Genomic DNA, 27,183 nt, shown 5'->3' on the forward strand with positions numbered 1-27,183 from the left:
TTTACTTTTACTATTATTTACATGAGATGTGAAAAGACTCCAAATTTCATTAAGGAGAATAAGCAATTACAGGATATTACACTTGGATACCTTCATCAGGCTTAAAGAAATCCACAATGAACTATTATTTTGATAACTCTAATGATTGCAAGTCCACTGAAACAAATGCATATTTGTGATTTTCTAACCAATATATTTATTCCATGATGAACAGACTAATATAAAATTATGATTGTAAGAATCTTTCTTTTCAATGTCAATCATTCAATCCTTGAAATAGCACAATGATGAAATGAACTCCTTCCACTGCTACTAAAAGCTGCCTTTGTCTATCCTTGATTCTAATTCAAAATGTGATGTTTGTATTTATATATTTATGTTATTGCTGTAGAATGGCTGGAGCCAGTATTGGTGAATATTGTAGATGAATATTCGACAAAAAAATGCATTCTAGAAAAATAAGAAAATTCCCCAAATCACAATCAAAATCTCTTTGATGATGTTAGGAGCCCTTTTACTGTATTCTCTTGAATCTGTTGTTTCTACCAAAAAAGTTGAAGGAAGGAAAGTTGTATGTATTCACTGAAGTAAGCTCCCCCATAAAAACTGGCTAATATGTAGCTCACATCACAACCTGAAAATACGTTTAAATCCATTTCTAATAAGCGTCTATGTGTGATTGCAAGCTTTCCTTTATGAAATGCAACAGGGCTAACCACATATGGAAATTTCCATATGGAAATTTGCTGTGTCACTGTCACGTTGTGACTTGGGTTTGCCAATTTTAATATATTTAATTTCTTTTAGAGACAGGACCCAGGAGTAGAGACAAGCCAGGCTCAAAACTTAAAAAAAAGGGTACAAGAAGAAATTTATTAATAAAACACACGCAAAAAAGAATTCAGAATAAGATTCCTAGATTATTCTTTTCTCCCTTCATTCCATATTCCTTACCAACAACATACAGGGAACACTTCAGTCAGTTATCTAACCAAATAATTAGTTCAGTTTACTTAAGAGAGAGAAGTTCCTTTTTTACAAGTTAGGGCTTAGGGGGTGTCTTCACACTCACAGTCTGCATCCTTCCGGGACCTACAGAACAATAAATTTTCCTCTCATTCCCACAGTCCTTCCAGAGCCGTGTTATGGGTTACGATGCACACATGGGGTACCATTTTTAAAGGCAGGCTGCTGAAAAAACAAAATTCTCTTAATCTCCTTCTCTATCATGTCTCTGTTCTTATTCCAGTCCCAAAACAGAGAGCTCCATTTCCCATAGCAAAAGAAAATGTCTTCATCTCAAGCACCCATCCTCCCCAAGTATATTTCACAGTTTAAAGGAATTTTTGTTAAGTCACAATTCCCGCATAACCCCACAAAAAAGGTTTTTCAGCTGCTTATCAGTTGCATCTTTTCAATCTCTTCCCATCAGGAACTTCATTTCGCCGACTTCTGTGGACTCCATGCTTTATTTCTTCTCATCCAGGGGATCTCAGGAGATGGAGGATCTTACCCAGGCATTAAGAAGTTAAAATTGTATCCAGATCATGAAGAAGCAACATGTGGCCGGTGCTGGGGGGGCCATGTGGCTGAGCCAAGGCGGGGCTGAGCCAAACTGGGGGTGGGCTAAGGGCTCCCTGCAGAGCTGGAGCCAGGCTGGGGCCCCGGCCAGAGCCCTTCGCTCCTCCAGAGGCTGGAAGCTGAAAGACCCCCCAGCACTTGATCTACTGTGATTTGTGAACTCAAAATAACTTTTCCTTGGTTTCCCAAGCTGTCCATCACCAAATCAGCTCTCTGATTGGTTCCAGCAGCTCACAAGGGAAGCTCCCAGAGACGGCACAGCCCTCTCCATTCCCGGGCCACGTGGAGCTTTCCCTGAGGGGAAGCCACCCCTCGCCCCAAGCACATGAAACCAGCACAGTTACGTAGGAGACACTGGCGCTACACAGGGTTAAGGCAGCTGTGGAAGGTTTCTTCTTCCTAGCTAGGAGCATCCTATAGTACAAGCCATTAGGTAATACTTCAAACCACAGCATAGCTATTCAACCAATGTTGAGATAAACTTTACTGCTGTTTCTTTGCAAATATTGCAGAAGACGAAGATGGTCTTTGCAAATATTGCAGAAGACGGTCCGTGCTCTTAGATAATTAATAATTAATTATATATAGTTTAGAGATTATGAGCAAAGTCACACAAAACTGAGGGTATAAATCATCCCATTCTGATAGAGGGAGGATTGTCCTTTAACAAAGAGTCTAAAAGAAAAAGTGCACAGAATATGATATGCTGTTAGTAGAAGGCACATTTTTCCATGGCATCCTGAAAGAACAATAATTAGCAATAATCACATACCATATATTTAGTAAAAATATTTGAAATAAACAAAATGGTGCTTGAAATGTTCTTCTAAATGCAACAAAACTGTAAACCTTTAAATGACAACAAAGATAACTCAACCTCATATTTAAAAGTTTGTGTGCTTGTCTTTCCAATACTGACCTCATGTACAAAGCAATAGTGGAACCAAAAATTTGTGGCAGCATTGAGAACAGTTTCAGTTCCACAGTGCATGTGCAGTGTAAATTGAACAATGCAGATTAATATAAACCAATTTAAGTATTTACAAAAAATGAGTATGTGCCAAATGATGCAATAATCTGTTTTACTTACTGGAAAGAAAAGAAGTAATGAAAAAATGCTGCTTTCATTATGTCTTTTGACAACAGCTAATGCATTATTTTCCTTCATGTAATTTCAACAATGCTTTTCCCTTTAATTTAGGAAGCTAAAGAGTGCCCACAGACTGTGTGTGAGTATAAAGCCACATATCTGATGTGGGAATAGATACAAAATAATGTCTTCCTAAGTGTATCTGACTTGCTTGTTTGAATATGGCTTTTCCATACTGGAGGATTCAGTTATCAATGAGAACTGAACTGGAAAACGATTTTTTTTTTTTTTTTTTTTTTTTGTATAGGAAGTGGGAAATGAAGGCTGACTCTGCAGAAGAATATGTCTCTCTCCTCAGCTTATCCTCAGAGAATCTACCCTCAAATGAGAATATGTCACACCTGTCACTCAGTCCAGAGCTGAGTGAAAGCTTAAAAAAGGTTTTAGGAAAACCCATTTGCAGTCATAGAATCTCCAGGGTAAGGTGCACTTCCTATCTCTGGTCACTTTTTGTACATCTGGAGATCTTCCCACTGCTACAGCTGTGAGGAGTATGGATCCCTTCTAAAGAGACTGTGAGGTGTCTGATATCACCAGGTACAGGCTTTGTGTCTGTCCTGCACTAACAAAGGCACATCTTGTGCTGTTTGCTCACGATGAGAAGCACTCTCAAGCCGCACCACCACTAGAGCTGTTAGAATGCAGTGCACAGCAAGAGCCCAGCCCAGGATGCTGCCAGGACAGCTGCATCCAGCAGCAGGGGGTGAGCAGGGCCAGTGCTGGGTTACTGCCTCAAACTGTGCCAGAGGCCAGGTTAGCAATGCAGCAGCCTGGGCAGTCTCATGCTGGTGCTCAAACCTGAGCTCCATCTCCCTCATTAGCTCATTCCTGCAGACAAAGGCACTAGTGCTTAATAGCCCCGAGTAGATTTATCTCCCTGGTATTTGTCTGAATGCACTTTGAACAAATGTAAATTTGTAACTTCCAGCATTGATGGGAGTTTTACAGCCAATTTCAGTGAGAAAAAAGCCAAACCAATACCAATTGTCTTCAAATCCCACCATTCATCTCCTTGAAGAGTTAAAAAACTCAAGGTCTGTACTTAAGGTGTTTAGGAAGCCTTTTAATACACGTGAAAGAAACAAACAGTACCTCATAATGCAGTATCAGCCAATAACTCAATACTCATACATAGAGTATAAGTTAAATTTAAAAAAAAAGCCCAACCATTGCTATGAAAAGGCTATGTAAACATGTATAGATTTTTGTATATCTATATTAGATTTTTACTAATTATAGAAGACATCACTATGTTAATTTGTCACATGCCATCAGCAGATTGATATCTTATGGGAAAGTGTTGCAATTCTTTTTGATATTTTACAGATAATTATATAAACATTTAGCAGATTGGCATAGATTTTAAAGCATTTTGTTATGTGATTTACCATATTTTTCACTAAATTAATAGTTATATAAAATTTAAATGATGCCAGCTGCAATCTGAAACCTGTTAAATAATTACACAGATATTATCTATTAATTATTTAGGCATTAAAAAGCATGCAAAAAGCCATTTAATGAATTAGTACCATGGATTTAACTTTTGTTTAATGTTTGACCCCTTCAACAACATGACTTATTAAAAGTGTTAGTTTTTAAAAATGTGAGACTACCTTTGTTTTGACAGCTGCCACCTTAGTGTAATGGTAAAAGAATGAACTTCAATATGTGTTCAAATATATGAACAGTCCCAGGAAAATACTTAGTATAAATAGTAACATATCTTTGTGCTGAAGTTGGCAAAGTGTTTTGCTTGATCTTAGCCTACAGATTAACAATTAAAATTTTTTATATCACAAAACTCAAAGGTCAAGACACTAGTTGAAGAAGGTGTGCTTGAAGAAAACACTTCCAGGTAGTTTCATGCATCCAAAATAATCTCCTAACTTCTACCACTACATAAACAGGAGAATTTCTCAAGAAGAGATGGTGTCTTTGCAACAGATTATCTGATTTGGTTTTACTTCCTGGACTTAGCTGGTAATTCGTGGAATTTTCACAAACTTTTACCTTTAACTCATAGAAGAAAAGAAGAATGATAGCCACTTTGAAGTCTTAAAAGCACCTTAATCTTGAAAATATTAATCAAGTTTTACAATTTTGGTGGTTATGTCTTAATAAAAAGATGACATCAAAAGATAGTAAGAACTAAATTATACAGCAAAAAATACTGTGCTATGAACTTCTGCTGTCATTATTTAGCAGTACTCTTTTTATCTGTCCCTCTAGTTGTTCTATTCTCCTTAGCTAAATAACACACTTATTGCATAACAGGTCTTGTCAAATCAACTCCAAATTAAGTTCAAAAATTTTCTTAGTACTTTTTTGTAACTTTCTTCCAAGCAACCACAAGTTACTAACTCTGTGACTCCTGGTTATGTTGATGACAAATTTTAAACTTCACCTAGTACAAAGTGCAGATTTAAACCATATATTAGACTAGATGGTGGTTTTCTAGCTAAGATCTTACTCATACTGCAAGGTGCTGCCTACCTTGCAACACAATTTTAAGAAACTTGGAAAATAATGAGGTTTCATATAAGTGTTTTTAAAATTTGCAGCTTCAGGAAAAAATATCCAATAAATTTTGTGTGTAAGTCCAAACTCTTCACTAGAGTATTGGAAAATAATCCTGGATTTAGTGGTTCCAAAACATGGGGTAAGACTCAGCTTATCATTTTATTGGCTGTGATTCTATCCACAAAACCACGGTGTGAGTTGATTGGTAAAAGAAATTGGGGGATTTATATATATATATATATGGATTATTGTTCTTTTTTCAAAAAGCCCCTCTTTACAGTAAACTCTTATCAATTTAAACTGTGAAAAATTCACATTTGGAAAATGTTGAACTGGATGGTTTTGAGCAGCTCACTACATTGTGATCTAATTTAATATATGGTCCAGTAGATCAACCTATGTGCTTTGGTAAGAAAATTATTGTCCTAAAATTCTGCTTTAGAGCAGTGCATCTCCTCTAATTACTGCAGTCAAAACTCACTTGCCAAGTTCTTATGCAGCTAATCAGAGCTGAACCTGAAGAACCCCTATGCTTCATGTAAGGGCAGGACACACAGTGGGGTTACTCTGTGAGCCTAAAACAATCAGCGACAGAACTGTTTCCCAAAGAAGTATTACTTTTCTTATTTCTTATAATATATGTCATAATATAACATCCAAAGTTAAAGGTATCTTCAGTTTCTCCTTGCTTTGGAAGAATGTCCAGGAAAACTTTAGGTCCTTTGGTACTTTGCAGCAACCACTTCATACCCACAGATTCCTATTGCTTTATATAGGATTTGTTCTAGGGTTTCATTTAGGGTGTGTTGCTTTGTCTGTGCCCTTATCTCTTTTTGTCCCAGTTCACTGACATGTCACAATTTGTCATTGGTTAGATGAAGGAACCTGGTTGTCACCATTTCTTCCAGCAGGGCCATGCATTTTTTAGTCTCTGACCTTGTTCATTAATTTCTTCCATTGTGGAATATATCAAATTCTTTTCATTCCTTGTTATAATAGAGACTATATGCATTTTCATAAAACCTTCAGCCAGTATCTCAGTGAAATATAAAGTAATGGGAAGGCATGGATGATATATGTATATATTACAATGATACAACCCAAAGATACATTGACAATGTGATGCTATTTTCACATTAGCCATTTTCTCAGAACATTGGCTGAGCAATGGTTATAGCAGAAGCAGAATGTGTTCAGAGAGGGATAACAAAGAGGGGAGAAACACAAAGAAATGCCTTCATGCTGCAGACATGAACAGATCAGGTTTGTTCTGTATAGACAGAGGCACCATCCTCCCTCCATTCCTAGGTAGTAATGCCAAAAGGCTGAATTAAAAACCATAAAATTTACTGAGGTGATTACAGAAGAGAGACATTGGTTTTATTTAGAGTACACTTAAGTCCCATTTACAAAGATTTTTCCACAACCAGGATGTGCAAACCTGAAAGTTTTCCCATGATGCTATAACCCATGAAAGTTAAAAATAAGGAAGCAAATATCACGAGTGTAATTTTAAAATCATAAAGGATAGGAACACTAAAATAGTAAATGTTTCTTTGCAGAAAGAGAAAAGGAAACGTAGCCAAATGAGATTCCACTTAACCTTTCTTGTAATGCATGAAACAGGCATAAAAGCAAAAGGCTATTCAAAATGCACAAATAAAATTCCTTTCACAAGAAATATCTTTAACTCACAGGACTCATGGCCATTTCAACTCATTGTATGAAGAGGGGTTGGATTGCATTCACAAAATAATTAGCCATAGAAAAAGAGCATCTAAGGCTACAAAGTATTTTAAAATAAATAAAGGTGTATTCAGTTACTTAAAGAGACAGCTGATTAGCTGTGTTTCAGGACAGCATCTCAAGACTTAAAATGCAATTTGGCCTACAGGCAAGCATATACATGCTAAGTGCTGAAAAAAAATCTTATTTTATTGTTTAGGTGTATGACTTCATCACACTGACATACTGTATCTGTATTTATTCTCTCTGTATGGTATGAGAAGAGCAGGTGCCCTTAGCAGAATGATCATTAATGGCAAGTACGAAAAGATTTGGGTCATGAACTGCTGATAAGATAAAGTCCTGAGTAAGCAATTCCAGATCAATACAATATGGGGGTATCATTGGCTTCAAAGAGGATAACCATGGTGCTCAATCAGGCTAATTAGCTGTGCAGAAAAATGTCCAGGCTAATTAACTTTGGCAGAGTGCTGTTTGAATAAGACTGTACTGCTCTGGGAGCCTAGTTACTGTGCCTGTGATAAGCAGACACAAGGTCTGCTTAATATTTATGATTCATTAGCTTTTTATATATCTGGTTGCCAGGAGCTTGTACGTCCAGGGAATTTGTTTCACTGCTCTAAGTGTGTGTACTATGGTATGCAGTATCCAGAGGCTCCCATTACAAATGACAGGCTGATCTACTCCACACCAGGACCTTCTGAGTGTGGTCTGACCAAGCAAAAAAAAAAAAAAATTCTGAAAGATCCATGAAGGACAATGCCTAAAATCAGTTGATATCTACTTGGGGCTACACAAACCTAAGAAATTTATAAAGGGATCTGAATCTTCATCCTCAGTCTTTTCGGGAGGCAGTTAAATCTAAAAAATATTTAAATGTCCTGCCTGGATTTCAGACCTTCCCACTTGGAAGTTGAACTTCTTTCCAACTTTAAGCACTCCTTCATTCTTGGAATATATTGCTGTAGTTATGGGCCACAAGTAATCCTTCAGAACAACTATTATACTATGTAACAGAGCACAATTTGATGTGAATATTCTTTTTCTTTTTCTAGCTATTATGTGGTGTAGATAATGGGTAGTTTTGTTACTGTCAGAGAAGCGGTTTCCCCTCTAGAAGATCTCTTTCTGCTCTCAGAAATTCATTCCCTGAATTACTTTCTTCTTGCAGGCTGAACCCTAGTAAAACTGAAATGTCAAATGCTAGCAAGCAGAGACAATATTTTATCAGGCACTTACATCACAGTGACTGAGTAAAACTGAATCAAGTACATTTTTCTTTTTTCTTGCAGATTGTTGGCAACTTTCTATTAAGAAAGGCTAAAGATGAATCATAAATGTTGAACAGACCTTACAGCTACCCACAAACAATGAAGGCAGCAGACTGGTTGGCAAGAGCTGGAAAAGACCTATATGGGCATGCAGGTCAGCCTTCTGTCAGTGCACAGCTGCTCTCTACATTTCATGGGCTAGACAGGTAAAATTTTAAGGGGAAATAATGATTTGCCTTGCATTTCTGAAAACAACAGAAGTATTACATTTATTTGTTAAGTCTCTGACTGTAACTGAAAGTTTCAGTGCACTGACCTGGTTTCATTTAAGGAGAGTTCTACCAAGACTATCACCAACAGAGCTCCATAGAATGTTAAGACAAAGGATCTTACTGCTTGAAAATGAGAAAGCATGAATATTTGAAGAATTGCTCTTTCCAAGGAAACAAAATAAAGATGTGTGCAGCACTGTGTCCATGTTCCCATTTTCCATGTTCCCATTATGCTCCTGAGAAGCTGCACAGTGTAGGCATATGAAGACTACTATTATGAGGTCTCACAGCAAGCTTTATTTTTCGGAATTGCCAAGGATTCCAGATATTCTGGTTCTCTTGATTTATAAGCAGGAACTTGTCAGCCTTGGAGAGTCTTGGCTATTGGAATACACAATACAAACCCAGGACACAAACCTTACCCCAAGGATGCTTCAAGTATTTTTTAGTGATCTCTGTGACAAATGTGTAATATTTTCTGGTACATTTCCATATAAACACAGGAGTTGGTGGGGTGGTAACTAGAAAAAAAATTTTGTTTTTTAAATTTTGTGAATTGCAAATTAAGTCTGGCCATTTTTAATTCAATAACATCCAAGACAATGTACTGGGAAACTGAGAATGTGGATTGAAGCAAGAGGATGAGTCTTGGAAAGCAGGAATTCATAGAAGGGCTTAGATAGTTCAACAGAACCACCTTATATATTTTCATGACAGGGAAGAATAAAGAAACCTTTTCATTTAAATAAAGGGGGAAGATGAAGCAGAATTTAGGTAAAAGTCACCTGATCAAACTGAACTCATCCAGAATTCAGGCATGAAACCTGAACTGGTCATCTTGGTTCATAATAAATGGACTCAGAGGGACAAACAGCATACAAAATTTGAGTATAATGACTTTCTGGAAGCTTTCAGGGACTGAAGAGAGAAGCAGAACAATTACTGCACATAGGGATTCATACACTAAGCTCACCAGTTCTCCACTGCCTTCTGTATCTTGTGATGGTGCCAAATATACAGACTTTCTGCAGACATCCAAGTTCTTTTCAATGTGCTGTGTGAGATGTGTCAGAATCACCGGTTTTGGAGTTGCCAGAGGAAACAGTCTGTCACTGAACTTTAAATTTCTAATTCAGCATAAATGTAGAGAGAAAATATGACTAAGGCCGTGTGCAAAAAGGATTTTGTAGTATATCAAAAGTACATGGTAGTGCAGCTTCACTCTTGAGTGAAATATAATGCTATTGGTAGAGTTCAAGCTGGGTCACCTGGCTGTTCTTTCTATCTTTAAATTCTGTCTAAAAATTACAAGGCAGAACAGCTCTGTTAGAGCTACCAGAAACATTTTCTGGAATGGAATTTTGCTCATAAGGTAGTCTGAGAGGTCAATTTTATGCACCTTTGAATGATAGATATAGAAAATGTTAGGCTGCATTCTTTTAAAATTTTTGGCCATTGCCATTAACTTTAAGGGTAAACAGGTCAACAGGTTGCACAGGGGATATGTACTTCTGGGTTTGTCTCTTAGACACATATGGAGCAAGAAATTAAAAATTAAACCAGAACCATTTAGAACAAAATTCATTCTTTTAGGATCAATATGCAATTCCACTTGCAATGCCTTGCTCTCAGTAGAATGCATTTTGCAATGTGTTATCTCAATTAATACTCTTGGGTGTCTGAGTATGTAGCTTTTGGGGATTTCTTCTCTCAAGTACAACAACTTGATTTTTGATTCATGTATAGAATTGCTATTCATTCTATGAATTACATTGCACATTTCATATCAAATAAGAAATTAAAATGCTGCCTTCTGTCTAGGCCATGGGAAAACTGATTCAAGTGTTGTCTCTTAATTGGTGAAGAAAACTCATACAATGAGGTATAAAAAACACTGTAATGAAATATTTCAGAGGTGGAAGATGATTAGTAAGGAGAGATATTAAATGTCTTATCAGAATGATGACAATATAATTTACTACCATCAATCCAAATAGTTGTGTCAACCACTGCAAGCCACTAAGCATTTAAAAAGAAAAAATGTAGAGAAGAGACAGAATAACAAAAGAAAAGAATCTGACTCAGTTTTTGGCATAAACATTTATATTGAAAAGCTCTATTTTCTTGGAGAGTCCAGCAAATAAACTTCAATAAAATTTTGAAAAGTAGACTTTTCCTTTGAGATTGTTTTATTTGGTCTTGTAAAGTAGGTGAGAACATACAGAGCACTTCAACGAGACTAACTACATTTGCCAATGTAAGAAAAGGATGATAATTAATGAAATTAGTGATAATGTGCAAGTTTTTCATTCAGGAGAAAGTGTGTATTATTATTTTCATTGTTATTAATATTGTTACTACTTTTCAAAAGTGACCAGGGTAGGACTCTGCAAGGACTGTGCATGAAAATCCTTCTTTTGACCTGCTCAAAGAGAATTCCAGGCCCAGACTGGAATACTTGCCCCCAACATAAGAAGGACATGAACCTGCTGGAGTGGGTCCATAGGAGGGCCACAAAAATGTCAGATGGCTGGAGCACCTCACCTGTGAAATAAACTGGAAGAATTGTGATTGCTCAGACTGGAGAAAATAATGCTGCAGGGAGACATTAAAGCACCTTCCTGTATCCAGTGAGGAAAAGAGAGTTGGAGAGGGGCTTTTTATGAGGACATGTAGTGATAGGACAAGGGGAGAATGGCTTTAAACTGAAGTAGGGAAAGTTTAGATTGGATATTAGGATGATGGTTGTGGTTGTTATTATTATTGTTATTATTGTTAATATTATCATTAATGTTATTATTGTTAATGTTATTTCTATTATTATTATTATTATTATTATTAGTAGTAGTAGTAGCAGTAGTAGTAGTAGTAGTAGTAGTAGTAGTATTTAGTTATTTAGTTATCATTATTATTTTTATTATTAGGACTGGAACAGGTTCCAAGACATGTTGTGGATGTCTGAACCCTGGCAGTGTCCAAGTCTAGGTTGGATGGGTCTGTGAGCAGCCTGGTCTAATGGAAGGTAGTCCTGCCCATGGTAGTGGGCTGGAATTGCATGATCTTTAAGGTCCATTCCCTTTCAACCCAAATAATCCTATGATTCCTTGATAATTCATCTGTGTACCTGCTGGAATAAGGTACAAAGACATGCACAGCAACAGACAGTCAAGATTGTGCAGGTACTTATAACAGTCAGAATTTGTAGATCCCAGTCAAAAATTATTTTATTGTAAATAGCCCCAGAGAAGGTACAAAAATATCAAAGATATTATGTGTAATTGTATTACAATGGGAAACCTTCTAACCTCACAATATATAAAGAGTTAGAGATTATATATATCACATTCCAGTTAAATTGACTCCTTTTTCACTGATACTTGAACACCTCTTTCATTCAGTTGGGTATTTACAATGGGAAATGTGTAATACCCTCAACAAATGGAAAGAAGAACTGGGGATATGCTGGAGCAAGACATGAGGTGGAAAGGGCTGCATGTTTGGTTTTTTTTATTTAAAGCTGGATGATTGCAGAATTGCCAAAAACAAGTAAGGCTGAGTGGCTGAAAGCACAGTGAGAAATCCAGGGGGAAAACAGTTAATGCGTTCTTTATTGCTCAAGTTATTTGCTCATTTAGTTAAACAGGGCTGCTTCTCAACAAGAGAAACCGTATTTATATGGTATAAATTATGGACTGTAAAATGTAAGATGAAGGGGGTTTTTATTGTAAAGCCAAATGTTTGAAATAGGCTAGCCATACACAAGTACTAGTTGAAATACAGTTTTACAAAAAATGGCATATCCACAATAGAATAGATGCTTAAATCCCAGATATTTTATTCTAAGGCTCATGAGAACTGTAATTGCTTGATTAGGTGAATGGCATAGTATAACATTATCAGAAAGAAGTTTTAATTTTGTGTATCATCTTGTGCTTAAGTTTGCTTCGATTTTAGAGGAAAATAAAACAGCTTAAATAAAACATTTATTGTCTCTAACCATTGTACAAAACCATTCAGGCAAATCAAGAAACCAATAAAAAAATATTAAATGTTATAATTCTGTGATTTTCGAGGTCCCATTTTGCTTTAGTCCAAATAATAGAAAAATTTGCTCTACCAGAAGGTCCTTAGCTTCTCCCAACAGAAATGAACATTCAGACTTCCTGAAATCTATTAAGGATACATTTCAAATGCAAAGCAAAGTATGCATCCTGACCCCACTTCTAGGCATTCTGGTGTTGCATCCACTGTTCATAACAGCTTTACTACATGAAAATATAGAGACTGATGTCTATACATTCTATAAATCATAAGTTTCATCCCTGTTCTGTACTGGTTGCAGGCTGAAAGGTGACATTGTGCAAAAAAAACATTTTTGGAGAAGTTTATAGGTTTTTTAAGTACCCAGAGGTCCATGCTGAAGAATTATTGACATTATATATATTTTTTTTTCATTTATTTTTCCCTTAATACCTGTTTTCTTAAAAATAAAGAGGTCTCTTTTGTTCTGGTCAGCAATTCCTTAGAGATTCTAATTAAGTCTTGTCCATTACAGCCCATTAGATGCATTAGATGGTGTTAAAAAGCAATTTGGTTTCCTTCCCCAGTCCATGCCAGCATGCTTACTCAATTACTTCCACAGAGCTTTAAAGATGAAATTTTCAAAAGCATCAGCACTGGCAAAATGCTGTTTTCAGTAAGTCAGCGGTCATCTCATTGACTTCAAATCTACAAGAAACAAAATAGCAGATGTCCTTGTATCTTTAAAGACCCAAAGTTGTCTAAATTATGGGAGAGCACTGTAATACATTGCAGCAATACAACTGAGCTAATTAGTTGTTGCTTTCAGTGGCTTCTTCTGTCAATATAATTCAATTCCTTGAGAGCATCTTTCCCATTCTGGTTTTGGGGAGTAATAGAGACATTTTTATTATAACTGACACTGGCAATGAGATTTCAGAGCTAACTTTATGAACCTAATTTCTTTTTTCTTTTTTTTTCCTCTAGAAACACTACTTTTAGAGACAAAAACCCCAATATTGGAACTTATGAACCTGTCCATCAGGGTGGAAATGAAAATAGAAACAGTTACAGAACAACCACAAACCATTCTACATTTAATAATTTACAAAACATAAAATAAAAATTAAACAGCCATGACTGGAGAGATCTCACTGCAAAATATGGAAAGCTGCTTCCCAAATGCTTGTCTGAGTGTCAGGGGTATTGTTCTTCTGAATGTCCTTTGGTTTCCTCCCTTTTTTTTTTTTTTTGGTTTTTTTTTTTTTTTTTTTTTTTTTTTTTTTCTTTTAGATTTAATACCATTGTGAGATGTTTTTCTCACACAGTTTTAAGTCTCAATATGTGAATATATTATTCCATCTTTAATGATGGAATTAAGAGACACAGAATCTTGGTTTCATATTATGAATATTTTTATTGTTAGTATTTTGAAGCAAAACAGCCACATTCCTGATAACCATTGTTAGAGACAGGAGCTAGGTCTTGTTCAGGTGGAACCCAATATTTAAGATAAACTGAATTTCATAGTTCTATAAAGTTCCTAAGAAAGGCTTCAGAAGAGAGAGCAGATTATTGTTATGGCTCCTGGGAAGAAACTCAGAGGCCTCATTCAGCCTCTTATTGTTGTTAAGCTTTATAGGCAGTCACTTCTTTGTGGATTTAATAAATACCAACAAATCAACTAACTTTTGTGTCCAAGTGGCAAAGAATAAGCTCTCCAAAGGGCTGAAAAGTATTAATCACATATATTTAAGTAAGAGAAGAGAGACATATTTCCCCATTTTGGCTCCACTGATGATGATCTCATTCATTACAACAGCTCATATCCAAACCTTGGAGTCCTCTTTTAACCACTCCTTGTAGGCTGGTGAATCAGCACATCACTGAAAATTGTGTCTGGCTATGCTGATATTAAGCAGTGACATGCAGCAGCAGACAAACCAGCAGGGGCTATGGCAGCACCTCAACCCTTGCAGAGTGTCCCTGGCAGCACAGGGATCTCCTGGCACAGCCCTCAGGTGGGCACTGCTCCCTCCCTGAGCCCAGGGAAGCAGCTGAGCACTAAAGTGTGAGGCAGCCTAATGCCGTGTAACCTGTGGTTATATGTGATTTACAAAGCTGGAAGAACAACCTTGTTAAGAGGAAAACAAGGAAATAAAGACAAAATAGCTACTCAATAATAGGTATGAGGTGTTAGGCAGTGTGCCAGTTCCTTTCCATCTGTATTCAGCATCTGTTGACTTTTGCACATTTTTTTGTGTTTTCAGCACTTCTCATTGATTACAGATTTAGATGCTGTGATTTCTACCAAGTATCATACCAGAAAATTGTCAAAATATTTGCAGTCAAATGCACATCCCTTCAAAATTCCACAGCCTTTAAACTCCGAATCTTACAGGCAGAGAAGAAAATGAAATATTGCTTAGATTGACAATTTTAATTAGGAAAAGAAAAGGTGCATTTTGAGTGCAATATGAAGATGTTTAGATTAAAACTTTTAGATTGGTTGATACTGGGATTAGAATATTCCAAACCTAATACTTTTATCTTTATATATGTTGTGGAAATATGGCTGGGGGTAAAATTAGAGGAAACTGTGAAGTTATATTCACATCCTAACAGAAGTTATTATGATATGGAAATTATAGTTTAAAATGCAGATGCTTCTCCTCAGATGGAATGTGGTTGGCATCCTTGGAACCTGTTCCATGATGACTCCCCAGACAGACAATGTGCAACCACAAGCAGCTGCTAGGGAGGATGGAATGGAGGGTGGAGAAGAGTAGAAGCACCATGGCCAGGCTCTGTTGGAATACATGCAGGGAATGGAACTGGATGGCACTTAACATCTGATAACTGCATAGCATCTGTCAACCAGGGGAGGTAGGAGAAGATGTCTTGCTGCTCTACCAACAAATAGGACAAAATAATTCTCCTCAGATAAATTTACTTCATTACCATTAGCCACCCCCAAGGTATGACCACCCCTCACTGAGGAAGTGCTCTGTATTTTATTTTATATCTTCAAGAGCAAAGTGAGAGAATTTTACATCAATCAGCAGCTCAAGCTCAAGATAAAGAATTAATATAAAATTAGTTAAAAATGGAAGAAAGGTAGGGAAGACTCCGTTGTAACTACTGTGATCAGACAACAGGCTGAATCTGTTTTCTCCCCCATAGGGACACCTGTTGGGTAAGAATACCAATCTGTGTGTGCTAAATAAGTTTGCTGGGGATTAGAACATGTCTGTGTATTGTTTGAATGTGTTTTTGCAGTCAGACACCATCACCAACAATTCTCAAACCTTAACCTTTGACAATTTTATATTAATAAAGAGTGTTATTCTGTTAGTGAAAGTCCTTCACCTGTGCTGGCAGTCACGGGCAGCTGGTGACTCAAATAAAGTGGAAGATCCAGTGAGGGGTCATAAAGTGGGCCAAGGGCCGAGACCTCTTATATTATGGCTGTGTATCCCTAATTAAATCAGTTGAACCACCCTCCAATCCAGCAGGACTGTTCAGTGAAAGGTCCCCACAGCAGGACTCTGACAGACTTGATCAGGCACAAGGGTCTTGGCTTACTCAAATACTCTGGGTTAAAGAAATCTCCCCTTTTCACCTGACATGTGTTTCAGATTTTTCAAGGTTGATCAATGAAATTACTTTTTTTTCCCAGCCTGGAGGGAAGATAAATTGGTTTTTGGTGATTGGAAAACTAAATGAGATGAGAAATATTTCTACATCTACAGTAAAGACAGACAGGACAAAAGTAAATTGACGTGTTACCTAGATTGCAGTGAACATTATAGCACTTAAATGATAAAGCAAAGGAAAAGCTTAAGGGAAGACAGTAAGAGACTATTCTGGTGAATATACTCTCGAAGGAGATGAAGTGAGTTTTCTGTGTTTTGTTTTTTTTTAAGTAATTATATAAATACAGTAAAAGACAATGCAGAAGAAGCAGACTGTTAGGTCATTAGAGTATGGACACAGAAATTAAGGATCTGGTGCACTTAATAAGCAAGCTCAACAGGGAAAATCCACCAAGTATCTTTCCTCAGGTCTTATTTCTTACTTAAGCTTTTAATGATTTGTTGCTTTTGTTTCCTGTCTATAAGGCTGAGCAAGGACCTCAGTGAGATTTGAAGTCCCTGCAGATTTTCATGCTGGCTCCTACACTGAGTATAACTACAATATTCCCAGGCTTATCCAGCTCTGCTTTAGAAACCATTTGTAATCCACACAAGAGCAGTAAAGAAGAAACATATACTGTATTATTACTGGGATAATTGCTGCCTGGCTAATCTCAAATTTCATTGCTTCTGGGCTTCTCTTCTTATTAGCTGTGAATGTTTATAATTTCAAGTGATTGTATAAGTCCTTCTTGCCTCATCTAACTCCTCTGCAGAAGGAACAGTTGTCCTTGACTTTAAAGCATGATATATCCTGCTTCATTTACAATACATCCAAATCCACTCTAAACAGCCTTTCTGCTTCTTGGTGAGGTGCCAGTGATTCTGAACATTCAGATCCTGCCAACTATTACTATTGTCAATAGCCAACTTTCAGAAGGAAAGACATGCTGTAAAGCTTTGAAGTAGTTGATCAGCTATGCTCAAGTGACCGCTGCTCCCTGTATGGATGGAGCTTGGATTCACTGCACACACTTCTCATTTAAGTACAAAGTCAAAGACAGAGATCTGAGAAGTGTCTTTGTTAATCACAAAAGATGAAAACAAGGTCTACTTTCTGTTGCTTACATATGTCACTAACATCCTCTAGCACACCATCAGACCCTATTTCCTCTTTCCAGAGGAGAGCAGACACTGTGCTGCTTATTCCCCCCAGTTTAATACGTCCATTTTGGTAAAACTGTATTCAGTAGTGTCTGAAATCCAGGAATCCAGGCAATTTATATTTAATAATTTCAAAATTGCCAAAGTTCCAGATGGAGGGGTACCTATTACAAATTCCCTTCCCTTCCCTTCCCTTCCCTTCCCTTCCCTTCCCTTCCCTTCCCTTCCCTTCCCTTCCCTTCCCTTCCCTTCCCTTCCCTTCCCTTCCCTTCCCTTCCCTTCCCTTCCCTTCCCTTCCCTTCCCTTCCTTCCCTTCCCTCCCCTTCCCTTCCCTTCCCTTCCTTCCCTTCCCTTCCCTTCCCTTCCTCCCTTCCTTCCCTTCCCTTCCCTTCCCTTCCCTTCCCTTCCCTTCCCTTCCCTTCCCTTCCCTTCCCTTCCCTTCCCTTCCCTTCCCTTCCCTTCCCTTCCCTTCCCTTCCCTTCCCTTCCCTTCCCTTCCCTTCCCTCATGCCTGTACTGCTAAATGCTGGACTAATTATCAGGACAAAATTATCATTTTCTTAATTGCATCTAAATGTTCACTACTGCTCTAATTACTCAACAGTGGGGATTTTAGACATATTTTGGGAAATGTGATAAATATTTACAAATTTTCATGTGTCTGACAGTTCTTCCAGAGAAGAACAGAAAACTGTATTTTCTACTGGAAAAAAATTGGACAAGGATTTTCTTTAAACTCACTAATTTTAAGTATTCAGGTGTGTTGGTGGTTTGAAAACAAACAGTAACAAGCAAAGGAAATGCATTCCTGAGGGGAGATGTGTCTGTGGGTACTCCGATATTGAAAATTCAGAATTCTATTTCCTTTCTCCATTTTTTTTTTATTCTGGTACACAAAAATTCTAAAATTTAATGACACTAAGATGGTTCTCCCAGTTTTATTTTATGTATTTTTACTTATTTTAGCTCTTAGGAGCTAAAGGTTTGTCTTAGCTCCTCTAGCGAAAGTATTTATTCAGAATCCTTTGACAGGAGGCTCTAAAGATGTGGATGTCAGGGGAAGTTAAAGCATCACCATAGCATTATGCAAAAATGTCTATTGTAATATAAATCCCTATGCCACAGCAATTTTAGCCTCTCGTTTAGTCACTTACACAAGATGTGCTATAATCACGGTGAAGGCATAACTTATTGTTGCCCTGATAGATTCCATACAATCAGTGCATTGTAAAATATGATGAAAATCAAGTTTTATTCTGGCAATTCAGCCCTACATGACAATAGAGAAACTGCTCCCTTAAATCCTCAGTCCTTTTTTTTTTTCTGCTGGCTGAATCTGCTTTTCCCAGAGGTTTTGAGATGCAGCCAAGTAACATCCACTGTTCTTCTCAGGAGCCATTCTCCATCTGACTAGCAGAGCATCAGCTGGCTCCCTGACCCTTGCTGAAGAATTCCCCTGATGAATCTGAAAGAATGAGTCCCAAAAACTCCAACCCATCATAAAACAGTATTAATTTTTCTCTTCTGAAAAGGGAAGGCCACAGATGCCAAGTTGGGGAAGGTTTTCTCTGAGAAGCTGCTCCTCCTTCTTTGGCAAGCTCCCTGTGCTTCTGTCCTGGCACCACGGCAGCCACTGCTGCTCACACCTGGCTGCCTCTGCCTGTTGGCTTTGCCCAGCCTTCCACCTGAGGCTTCCCATCCATCTTCCTAAGGCTGGATCTCCAAGATACAAGACCAAGACATCTTCTGTAACCTCTCACCCTGAAACAAGCTTTTTGTGCCAATAAAAAATGATTCATTTTCATAACGTTCCTGGCCTCATTTCAGGGAAAGAACTTGCTTTTTTAGGATCTGTCCTTTGGCTTCAGGAAGACATACAGCAGCCTCTGCTCTGTTCTTATGAAACAGCTTGACTCCAATAAAAGATGCCAGGTAGAATGATTAAAGCAGGCTGTGGATTCTCCAGGTCTCCTCCTTAGCCTTCTCAAAGGATTGAGGGACACTACAGCATTCCTTCAAGACCTACCCTTCTTTGTCATCAATATTTTGCTTCAGTCAGTTTAATTACATACAACATTTTCTGCTGTCCAAAATACAAACTTCTTGAGCCGAAACTCAATTCTTTTCATATCATAAAATCATGCTTTGCACAATAAACATCTAGAGAAAAATATCTGAAGCTTTTCATACATCAGAGAAGTGATTTATAGAATGCTTTTTGTGGCATTATTACTATAAAGTTAGGACAAAAAATGAGTTTAATATTTAACAAATCTCATGAAGTTTGAGGTCATTCTGATGTATCATGGAAGTGAGTTCTAAAATCATGGACCCATTACTGGTTTTCTGCACATAAATTTCACTTTTAAGATGAACAATTGTATTGTTATAGCCATGGGATATCACAACCACACATCAAGCAAGTGACTTTGTACTTTAGGTCAACCCCACTGAAGGATTTCAAGATTAATTGAGGACAGGTAGAACATTGTCTTTGGATGCCTTTTTTTTTAAGACTACAAGCAGAAATGTTGTGATATCAATCATCCAGAAGAATCCCACACGGAGGTATAATTTTTAGCTGACTAACAAATCCTTCAAAAGCCATGAACTCTTTTGTCACACTAATGGGACAGTGCTACCTAATGATTCAAATGAGACATGCACCAAAAAAATTAAAGACATAAATAAGAACTAGTATGCTAAGTCAAAATAGGTGAGTACACAGTATTTGTGTTTATAGTACCACCAAGACATGACAACAGTATATGTTTTTGTTTTAAAAGTCCTGTGACTCATTGAAGTGGGTTGATCTTGGCTGGGCACTAGATGCCCAACAAACTGCTCCATCATACCCCCTCTCAACTTGAGAGGGGAGAGGAAATATGACAGAAAACAATGCATAGGTCGTGATAAGGCAGTTTAGTAAACTGAAAGTGAAAGGTTGTGGGCACAAAAAAAAAGGAGGGAAAAAAATAATTCTCTACTTTCCCATTAGCAAGTGATGTCTGGCCATTTCCTGGGAAGCTGCACTTCCACACATGCAGCAGTTTCTCAAGAAGGCAAACATTGCAAATAATGAATGCTCCCCACTCACACCTCCCTCTACTTAACTTTTTAACTTGAGCAGAGATCCTATGGTATGGAAAATCTCTTTGGTCTATTCAGGCCAGTGGTCCCAGCTGTGTCCCCTCCCTAAGCTGTGCTCACCCACAGCCACAGTTCAAGGAGTAGGGGAAGAATGTTGGAGAGACACTGCTCATGCTGTGCCAGTACTTCCCAGCAGTAGCCAAAACCCCAGTGTGGTATCAATATCTTTCTATTTGCCAATACCAAACACAGCACTGTGAGGGCTGCTATGGGGAAAATTAACTACATCTCACACAGACCAGATACACACATTTTGAAATCATCTACACAAGGCATTTCACAGAGAAATTGTGAAGAATATTTGTAGTTGGAGATGAAGGTTGATATGTCGTTGTGATTCAGGTCACATCATCAGGAGAACATAGCATCTGCACACTTTGTTTTCAAGGTGAAGGCAGCACTGTGTTCTAGACCCATTTGTGAGGAAAAAAGCCCATTCAGTCCTAAAACAAACACCTCTTTAGAGCCAATGAATTTCAATGTACTCTAGGGAAAGGAAAAAGCCACTCTCACACTTTTTTTAAATCACAAGAGTAAGCTGAAAATCTACCGCTCCACCTGATACCATTTTTTCTCAAATATTTAAGTCATTGATAACCTGACACTTGTGTATCATTTAAACTAGCATTACATTTCTCTGTGGCTATTTTTCTCCCGAAAAAATAAAATCCTTAATGATTTGGCCTTTATCAAGACCAAATGCAATTACAGAAGGAGACACCATATGTCCAAGAATCTTGAGTTATTGTTGGGAAAAAATGGCATTTCTTCAAGTTGAGTGACAGGTTGTAGGAGGTTGAATAACATGGTCAACCATTTAGAATTTTGTTAGCTGAAAGAGAGAATGACACCATTGGAGAAAAAAAAATCTGTCTTTCCCATCACTTTTATTAACTCAGAAGCATTAATCAATAATTAATGTGCGATTTAACAGCATGACTTGAAACTGATAGAAACATAGATGTTTAAATTCTGTCTGAGTTTTTGTCTTTCATGTCCACGTTTATTTGTTTACAACAGAAAAGAACAGTATTTAGCTTTTATTTATAGCCATATTAAAAACAGCAAGCCTAATTCTGGTGTTCTGTTGCCATGCCTGTGGTATGAATAAAGCAGGCCCAGAACAACTTGCTGAGAATTTTTTTTTATGCATGTCCGTGAGATACTTTTGCATGGCACAGGATCAATTCAGCAACCCTAATCTGCTGTTGTGTGGATGTGATCAGTGAAACACGTGGGACTGTTGATGTTCTCTGGGACTCCCTGGATTGCTAAGGGTCTAGGCATCGATGACTCCTCCTCCTCTTTACCTAATTTTTGGCACAAACCATACCATAGCCCTATACCCTCCAAGGATAGCACAGTCATGTGCTGCTACTTTCCCAGAATACTCTTCCAGAAAGTTGAGGAGCTTTCAAAACCCAGAGTAGTAACTTTTTAGGCTAATCATAAAATCACAGAAGGGTTTGGGTTTGAAGGGACCCTAGAGATCCAGTCTCCACATAATGGATGTCCTTTGGATCTCCACACCTACAACTAGAACAGGCTGCTCAAAGCCCTATCCCACTTTCAGGGGTGCAGCACACACAACTTGTCTGTTCCAGTGTTCATTGGAACATCACCACCATCATAATAAAGAATTTCTTTCTAAGAGCTAATATAAACCAACTCATGGTATAAAGACAAAAATTACCCATTATAGGACCATTACATCACTTAGTCAGAAGTCCCTCTCTTCCCAGAGCCTCCTCTTCTCCAGGCTGAAAATGACCTTGGGTGATTTTTATTTCGATGATTCATCTGTCATTTTTGAACCCATGTAAGGATTACAATTGGATTTTGGAAATAAAACAGATGTCAGTTCTGTTCTGGAGATACAGCCTAAAGAACAGTTTGAAAATGGCTCTGGGCTACTCTCTGGCTTGCACCAAAAGCCACTAAATTCTCCCAAATGTGAAACCATGGCCAGAACATGAACACATAAGGAACTCAAGAGTGCTTATTTTCTGACCTCAACTGCCAATTCCAGAGCAAGCTGAATAGGTTTTTGAACAATATAATCCAGAATGTGGAATATGCAGAAATTTGATCTGACATAATCCTTATGCTTAATATTGTGAGTAATGGTATCAATAATGAAAAAAAAAATCAGAAGACTGTAATGTTTTGTTATTTTCAGCAGAGACAGGCTCGGGAGGCCAAAGAGTACTAAAAATGACCTGGGATCCCATGCCAGTAAAGAAAATTATATTCTTCCCACCTATATCAGATTGCTATGTGGATGAAAAGTTTCCTTGTGCAATTCTCTGTAAAAGAAAAACACGGCCAGAGAAGACCATTTTCAAAAAAGTCTTGACAGATAACACTTTTTCTCTCATTCAGTCAAAGCAAGGTACTTGCTTTAGTGTGGCATTTACTTAGGGTCACTTTTCAGTGTATTAGTGAAAGTGTAGTCACCTATCCTTTTTACTGAAGCTTCATTTACATGGAAAGCTAATTTCAGGTTTTGCTTTTACAAGAGGACTAATTCCTTAATGACACAAGGCTTCATACATGCTCATCAGTGAAACAAGAGGAGAGTTTTGCTGCTATTTTCTCCTTCATATAACACAGGAAGAGTGGAATTCATCCTACCAAATGAATATATCTTTAATGAAGTATATTCATCTGAACTCACTTCCTTTTTTAACTGCTGAAGAAAAATAAGCACTTTCTGTGTCTCAATAATCTTACCTTAAAGTCTAAAACAAATGAGGTGCCCCATAAATGCATTTGGCTTTTTCTCTCCACCGAGCCTCGCCTGATAAGATGTCTATGGTCTAGAAATCTGAAGTTAGAAAAATTGATTCCCACCTAAGATGTCTAAAAGAAATGAATAATAGTGGAAAGTACATCCAAAACACTTGTTTTCAGTCTCATTTAATTGACAAAATTCCAATGTAAGGAAGCCAAAGAGAACATGAGTTTAAGGTCTGCCCACAGGAAAACTGTGCCTTCCTTTCACCAGTTTCCAAGTTCTGCACTGGATTTTGCAGAACTAACTGGTGATATCATGGTTCTTATTTACCATCAAGCACTTTGACAGCTAGAACACACTGAGGTATCAGTTGTCTCATCCCTCTGTTACGTTATTGATGAGACCAGGTAGTAAACATTTTTCTCTCACTCTGCCAACATTACAACAGTGTCACCATTCTGCACTGTACTACTCTAGTAGCACAAATACCCAAACAGGTATCAGTGTATCTGTATCAGACAGTGATAAGATAGTTCCTTCTCTGGGACCCTGCATTATATAATTTGTGGTAATGCTGGACACAAGAACAAGCTTGAATAAAGCAAATGATGCCCCATGACTAAGACAGATTTCTCTTATAAAATGCCTTAGTTCAGTCAAGATTGAAATTACTATATAGAAAGATTTGCAGCAATTTTCTTAGTATTTTGGAAGAGCCTTCATCACTATGTCAGCTATTAGTATACAGCTTCTTTAATCTTTAGTTCTAATAGATTTCCTGGGTTAATTTGGAAAATGCTAATTTGCTTATCAATCATCAACAACTATTTTACTGCCAACAGATTTCTAAGCCAAATAATATTCTAAGATGTCTTACATTTGCATCTGTGAAGGAGTAATACATAGCCTGGTTAATCTTTTCAAGATCAAGGACTTGACTGAAATACAAAGGTTGAAGTTAATAAAAAATAATTGCTTACATTTTATAAACAAGTTTGAACTCATTGATGCTGATAATATCAGTTTAGTAAGAGTGCATAACAGCAAATTCCAATGTAGTAGTCAAAACTATAAGGACTAGTCTGATGAGCAGAATTAAATTAAATATTTAATTTTCACTCAGATGGTTTTCTGTTTTACTAATATAATATTTAAATAAATTTAAATAAATATTTTTCTTTTAGCTTAGCTTCCTAATTGAGATAAAGAGTGCTTTAGGACTTTACAAATGGCTCCCAAATGTTTTCATGCACCATACTGAAGTTTCTTTCAATATGTTTTTTAACATTTTTAAAGCTTCCTCTACTGAGAACTAAATTCTCCAAGTGTGATTGTTTCAAGAACTCCAAATCTAGTTGCTATATTCACTTGCAAAAATACTATGCTCTCTCTTCATACACGTTTTGCCTAGCAAATATATTGACTTTTTTGACCACATGTTAAACCTAAGACCTAAGATGGATAAGATTCAGTGCTAAAGATCTACGTTAAAATTTTTGTTCACCTCTGCACATGTATTTGCACTTATATTTTTATATCTGTTTCAATTTTTGTTGCTAATTTTAATACTAATTTTTGAAGGATGATATTTTATATGTGGGGAAAAGAGTAGAGTAAGTTCAACTTTGCTTACAACCTTTGTTTTAAACAAAGATTTTTTACTATATTGATGTAAAATATTTTTTAAATTGCTTTCATAAAATACTATTTGTTCTGTAAATATTTTTGTGAATCTGATGTGCTTTTTCCCTCTTTTTCCTCTTCCTTGTTGCCTTTTTTTCTTCACTGCCCTCTCTGCATGCAATTACACATACAGTTAAATGTAAAAAAAAAAAAAAGACTAGGGTTTATTTATTAAAAATATAAACTATGAATTTTTTTTCTTATCAGCCTCTTCCTTTACTTGGCTCAAATCCCTGCTTCTTACTAAACAAAGGTTGAATTGTGGTGGTCATCCTCTGGTGCTCACACCCTCTGCACCTGGGCTGTTACCTTGCACACTGTCAGCAAAACTCCCACTGCTTTTGCAAATGCTTAATTGTTTGAGCCTTTAACCACCAACATTTCAATCTCTCACATAGGTGAAAGAGAAAGAAGATTATATTTAAATAAGGAGCTGATTAAAGATACTAAAAGATAAAGATTAGATAAAAGATAAAGATAAAATCAGTATCTTTACTCAGAAAGCAAGGGGACACTTTAATTCCCTGGAAAGTTTGCTTTAAAAAAATCACATGCTATCAAAATTGGATTTGGTGCTAAATATTATGAGACTGTATGACATCCTCGGAATAATAAATTAGTTACACATTCGGACTCCTGCCCTCACCTCCTCTCTGCCCCACAGATACTCACCTTTGACTGGCTGTCATTTTGCACACTGACAAGTTATTAACTGAGGACTCTGCTCATCACAGGTTGTTTGCAGAGTACAATATACCCCTATTTTATCCAGAAATGAATAGTGAAAAGATTGTGCATAGTAGGTTTACAGAGTCAAAAGAAGATTCTGCTCCACATTCTCAATTCTACAGAAAAACACCTCCATGAGTATCACAGTGCTGCTGTTTTTTCTGTAACTTTTAGTGATTCTGCTTTTTAGCCCCTTTATGAGCCGTGGCTCTCAGACACTTTTTTATTTCACTAGAATCATTACAGCCCTACTATGTACCAATAGTACTTTTATCTTCTATGAGTGTACTATTTCTATAATACACATGAAGTTCCAAGTAGAGATCTAAACCACCTATTGGCAATTTAACAATACTGAAGGTGTGCATTTATGAATAGACATTTTACTAACAGTCTGGGATTCAATTGTAGCTTGGTCCCAAACTCTCAAGGTGAAAAAGCACAGAATTGCAGCTGCTGCCAGAGCAGAATACAAACAAAATTGTCAGTAGTTTGAATTCCTCTTTCTGCTATTAGCTTCCTTTTTGTTTTAGAAAAGACAAAGCATGGATCTAAATGCTTCTCTAGTTATATCCTTGGTTCAGTCTTGCATGGTGGCACACTGAAGGCCCAGTTTCACAGAAGCACAGAATGGATAAGTTTGGAAGGAGCCACAGTGGGTCATCTAGTCCAGCCTCCCTGTTCTAGCAGGATCATCAAAAGCACATTGCACAGGATTTCATCCTGTTCTTGAATATCTCCAGTGAGGAAGACTCCAGAACCTCTCTGAACAACCTGTTCCAGTGCATGGTCATCTGCAGAACAAAGAAGATCTTCCTGATGGAAGAAGCTGAAGTTCAGGTGGAATTTCCTCTGCGCCAGTTTCTGCAGATTTTCTCTTGTCTTATTGCTGGGAAGAGCCTGGCTCCATCCTCTTGACAGCCTACCTTCAGACATTCCTGGACATTGATGAGGTCCCCTCTCAGTCATCTCTTCCTGAGGCTGAACAGGTCTCAGCCTTTCCTCATAGGAGAAACACTCCAGTCCCTTGATCATCTTTGCTGACTTACAGAATTTAAACCAGAGCTATGGGTCAGGATGAATTCTTGCAAGAAAAAGGAGTGATTTCCAAGAACAGCTTCCTATATCTTGTGACCCAACAGGTGGCATTCCTCCTTCACTTAGTAAGCTGGGAGCCATGAGTAAAAAAAATTGTTAATACAGTGAAACGCCGATGCAACCTATCCTAAGAAAAAGAAATGTATTCTACACCAATGAGCCTTTATAGATTTTAAATGCCTTCATGGAAAAATAACTCAACATAACTGCTCAGTGTGCTTCTATAACAACATCAGGCTAGTGCAAAAAAAAAACAAAAAGCAAGTGAAAAGAAGTGACTTGACTTAGATAAAAATTTAATAGAATATTTTGTACTGTTCTGGCATGCTTGCTTTCAGGGGGGATTTTGCACAAGCTTCAGCATGACAGATTTTGTACTCTTCTGAGCTGAGCTATTCAGAAATGCATAATAAAAAGTTATTATT

This window comes from Erithacus rubecula, assembly GCF_903797595.1.
Source record: "Erithacus rubecula genome assembly, chromosome: 4".
Taxonomy (NCBI): Eukaryota; Metazoa; Chordata; class Aves; order Passeriformes; family Muscicapidae; genus Erithacus; species Erithacus rubecula.